A 5,310-nucleotide genomic window follows, 5' to 3' on the forward strand; every position below is an offset into this window, starting at 1 on the left:
AATCCGACCCGCACAGCGGTGGCATGGCTTGTGTTTTCTCTCTGTCCTCGCGTTTTTTAAATGTTAGAGGGATGGAAAATGTCTCATTAAGGCGAATTTGGATTTAAAAAGAAGATCCTAAAACATGTATTAGGCTGCATTCTGGTCTACAGGATTGTCTTTTTTTCTATTTCGTGAGGCAGTGATGATGGGACTGAGGACTGCAATTTTTTTATGGAAGCCAGTATAATCCAACAGATCAGGACCTGGTGGCTGTAATTTAAAGATGTTCCCTTGTCCCCATATATGATCAAATGAGTCATTTTGCAGAGGCTCTGAGTTTTTTACATGGCGTGATGCATTACAACACTGCACTGCAAGCATCCTTTACTGAGGGATATAGAAAGAGCATGTGAGGCTGCTTTTCATTCTGCTGGAGTTAGAGACACACACACTCTGGCAATGGTGGTGCCATTGTGGTGTGTGCAGGACTTCAGAGGAGAGTTCAGTCCTGGCAACGACATCTGAGCAGCACACCTTTCGGACTAACCTGTTAACCCCGCGCTATTAGCTCCGGATTTTCTGTTGTTTTGAAGTGTTTCTGACCTTCGCTGACCCTTATAGGAAATCGCTACGCCAGTTGGGTTTAACATAAGTGATAAAATGCCTCTGGGTCGGCCCTGCTCAGATGAGGCGGAACTACACACAGGCCAAAGTATATAGGACTACCTCAGTAATGCAGTCATGTGACATGTTCACACTAGCTTTGATTGAGTCGGTCCATGTGGATTGCCATATAAGCAAACAGTGAAAGGTAAAAAAAACAGATTTATCCTGTGGATACAGTTTAGGATTTAATCTTTATTGTCTGTTATTCTCTTCCCCCCCAAGTGGCATTCTCTATATTAATTCTCTATATTAACTACAGTATCTGCTGTCTGGATATCACTTTACCAGTATACAATTTCCTATTGTGTGAGTGTTATAACAAAATCACTCTTTTTCAATGTATGCACCAATGTCTTAAGATAGATTTTGTTCCCCGAAGAGAAAGGCCCGTGGTCAGTGACTCCACTGTCATCTCTGTCTTGAAATGTCCTACACTTTTATGTTTCTTCCGTGTCAGCCAAAATATTTCGAGACACGACGCTCGCAGTAGCTCGTTCAGTTACCTTGAAGCCCGTGCGCCATCATCGCTGTCCGCCACATGCGTTCCATCTTGAGAAACTTGGTCGCGGCACACGTGCAAGCTGTGCCTTCAAGCTAGCCTCGGCCAGTGGAATTCAGTAATTCAGGATTCCTGTTTGGCTGTGAAGTATGTCCCAGAGTCACTTTTTCAAGTGTAGGCTACATATTCCGTGACTGCCTGTAGGCTTTTTAAGGAGTCATATTTTCTCACAATAGACTTTCTGTATGTGTCCACAATACAATCTAGTCTTTCCTCAGAGACGCAATGTCAAATAGTCCATTATGTGTACATATGTTGATGCCCTATCTGATCGGGATGGTGTTGTCCGTGTATTTTCACACGTGCATGTCAACAACATGGTGTGTGTCTTCAGCCTTCAGTGCACCTGTTAAATCCGATTGATTTTTTACTACATCGGTACAGACACACCGCTATAAGAATTGATCTCACCAGAGTGCTTACTCTGTGGGCCAAACACTGATATAGAAATTCAATCTAATCCAAGGAAAAAAGTATAGGATGCTGGATCGACGAGGAATACTTCATGGTGGAAACAGCTAACATTGGAAAGAATCCTGATAACACATGCTGGTGGTTAAACACACTGGCTGACATTTTTGGGAAAATATGCTTATTCGCTTCTTTGCAGATTGTTAAATAAACCGATCTATAGCACTCTCATTTCTATCGGCTACAACCAGCAGACACTTAGCTTAGCTTATGTTAGACTGGACTCAGGGGAAAACTAGTAAACTCTGAAATCTCTCAAAATCGGCCTATCACAACCTCTAAAGATCACTACTAAACATGTTACATCTTGTGTAAAAAGTGAAATGTGAACCTGTGCCAGGCCTTTCGCAGGCCAAGAGCAGCGGCTTCCTGGAGTTTTTGCTGGTAAACCTCATGGTGACAACAACACTTTAGGAAATTAGAACATAGCTCATAGCCAAGAAATACTCATTAAACCCATAAAATGCCAAGTTGAATTTTTTTATTTGAGCCAGATGAGCTGTTGTCAATGTTGATGCCAAGCTAAGCTAACCATCTGCTGGCTGTAGCCTTACCAGTAGAATATGTATGCTGCGTTGAATACTAGTTTTCTGAATTTGTGCACGTGTTGTGTTATATTTATATTATACCAATCGTAGTCTGTGTTTTTTTTGTTTTGTTTTTTAACTTTAATGCCCAAATTGAACATTTCAGGCAATTTTAGCAACACAGCACAATACAGTTAAACTTTTCTTTCCTTTTCTAATGAAGGAAAAAAATAAAAATAAAAAAACAATAAAAGGGTTCACCCTGTGTTGAGCTTCGTTCAACAACCATATTGACTACATAGATGCAGGATAAATACACCATTATGCATCAGTATGTTTAACTTATTTTAAATCAAGGCCTAGAATGACAGGAGTCCATCTTTTTACAAACACAGCTGTAAAATAGCAGTCATATTTTCCATTGTGTGGACCTGTTTAATTTTTTGTTTCCACTGGGCTACTGTAGGGGGGGCCAGGCCTCATCCAATTAATAGTAATCATTTTTCTTGCAGTCATTAACAAGATATGTAGCATGTAGCTTTTGGTCCTTAGAAAGCAAGCGTAGTCAGTGTTTTAAATCATTTTAATTTGGACCAGTGCTGGGATTTTTTGAGCCCCGGCAAACTACTGCTGCTTTGTGACGTCTCATGTGACCCATCACAGCAAACCCAAGGTACTTCCACACTTGGTTTGACCTGGCTGGGTTCTTTTTCTAGTTTAAGGCTTGAACTGTTGGGAAATGTGCTCATTTGCTTCTTTTCGCAAATCCACATGATCAATAGGTCCACCAAGACTTAACTAATCACAATGGCTGCTCTGAGATCACTTGCTGCGGTTCAAGAGCTAGCTTTATAGTACTCCGTTAGGTTTTGTTATGACTTCTTGTTGGTGGGAAATTATTACCCCCCCAACGCACTAGGATTTAATTGGGAAGAAATATGGTTATTTTTCTAGAAGTGATGCGCTGCTTTTCTCTGCAGTCCCATTTGTGATATTCTTTTTTAGTGGATATACGATGTGCATGCTTTAGGTGTTGTGTAGGGTAGCTTGATGCTTTTTTGTCCTTACTGACTTCATGCGCAATATTTCTAATAAGTTGGCACAAGGTGGTATTAATGTCTGAGATACATCGCCATTTAGGGAAGAACAGACTTGCTTCACATGGCTAAAGAGATTTCTCTAAGAGATTGGGAACTACGGATACGAGTGTTAAGGATTGAATTGAAATTAGAGCAAATGTCAGCTTTTTGACACTTTGTCTCTGGCGAGAGCAGTTGGCTTGGCTTTTCCTCTCATATTCATCTTCTGCCCGAGACCATTTTTACAGATCTGTCTAACCTAATAGAAATCAAAGCATCTCTAATGCTGTATCTTATTTCCCTTTCGCTTTTTAGAGTCTCTTTCACCGTATTACTTGACATGTCCGTCTGCATAATTCTCACTGAGGATAATGCTTTTCTTGAAAGCCTCATGAATAATATCCCTCTTTTTTTTTTTTTTTACTCTCACAGCAAGTAAACATTTGCTGTCCATTGCAATCAATTATGCACCTTCACTCAGATGCTCATATTTTTATTTTTGTGTTTTTAAGGATTTTCCAATTTGAATAAAAGCAAACCTTTTTTGGGCAGTCCTTACATGTCCTAGGCTAAATCCAAATGAGTGAGAACTGCTTTAGGTTCATGTTTGAACAGCTGCATGCAGTTTCAAAGAGCAATGCAGTAAAGTGCAAGACATTCTGATTTCATGTAGATCAGAAAATGGGACAGACAGGCTCTTGTGATTTGCTGCCAGTAGCATCAGGTAGGACTATTACAGGGATAAGGAGCAAAATAATCTACGTTCAGCCGTGTCAACGGTCAAAAGTATACTGATCATTATGTGAAACTGACTTAATAAACAGCTCTGTACAATACACTGTTGTTGTTGTTATTTGAGTTACTGCAGTTAACCCTCCTGTTGTCCTGGGGTCAAATCTGACCCGTTTTTAAAAGTTCCTACATCAGAGATTTGAGATTCTTTTCATCCAAATTGTCCAAATATTACATGCATGGTTCCGTATAACACTTCTTGTAAGTTAAATGAAGGCTCAGATCACTACTTTATTGAATATTGGGTGTTTTATTTCCCCCGAAAATGATATAATTTCAAATATATATGACGTTTCTTGACCATTGATTTAAAAAAGAAAATAGAGTAAAAGTAGTGATGATGTATTGGTGTTAGTAATGTGTACAGTATACTGATGGTATGTTACAAAAATGAAGACAATGTTGAAAAAGAGCATTAAAAAGTGATTAAAAAAAGCATATCAAACGCATCAAAAAAGTGTCAAAAAAGCCTAAAAGAATTATGATTTTCAGTTTTGACCTGAGAGGACAACACAAGGGTTAAAATGCATAAAGAGGAGTCCATATAGACACATACATGGCATTACAGCCACAGGTGGTTGGCTGTAAAATCATTGAGTGGCAGCTAAACATGACATGTCATGCCTGCAATAGACTCACTGGAGCAGTGTTGTAGTCAGTCGCCATCTGTTGAGTCATAGTCAAGTCTCCAGTCCTCCGTGTTCCAGTCCAAGACCCCAAAGGGTACTCTGATTCGAGTCCTATTTTTGACTCGCCATTACCTGAGTTTGAGTCTGAGTCCAGTCCAGAGAATAGCGTCTTGTCCATGACTCGTCCAATTCTGAGTCCTTTTGCATAAATGCTTGAGTCCGATTTTATAAGATCTTGAGTCCAAGTCATCTGTGCAAGAGTCCAAGTTGAGTCACAAGTCCAGAGAATAGCAACTCAAGTCCAGAACTCGAGTACTCCATCCCTGCCTACTACACATAAGAGTAAACATCATCCAACTTCCGAGTCCTATTTCATGAATGCTCAAATTCAAGTTCATTCATCCTCGAGTAACCAGTGTGCAAGTCCAAGTCCAGAGAATAATGACTCCAGTCCAAGTCCAGGACTCAACTACTTCATTACTGCCTACTAAACATCTAAGTAGTCGGTAACGTGATCCAATTCTAAATCCTATTTCAAGAATGTTTGAGTCCGATGTCTTGAATTATCGAGTTCAAGTCATCATTGCAAAAGTCCAAGTTGAGTC

At 39.9% G+C, this 5,310-nt stretch overlaps 1 protein-coding gene across 2 annotated transcripts in view; it reads left to right on the top strand.

The window, feature by feature from the left end:
• The window catches only part of igsf21a (immunoglobin superfamily, member 21a), a 239,110-nt gene that overhangs the window by 789 nt on the left and 233,011 nt on the right, over window positions 1-5,310 (top strand). The window lies entirely within an intron of this gene.

This window comes from Etheostoma spectabile, chromosome 4 (genome assembly GCF_008692095.1).
Source record: "Etheostoma spectabile isolate EspeVRDwgs_2016 chromosome 4, UIUC_Espe_1.0, whole genome shotgun sequence".
NCBI classification, from domain to species: Eukaryota; Metazoa; Chordata; class Actinopteri; order Perciformes; family Percidae; genus Etheostoma; species Etheostoma spectabile.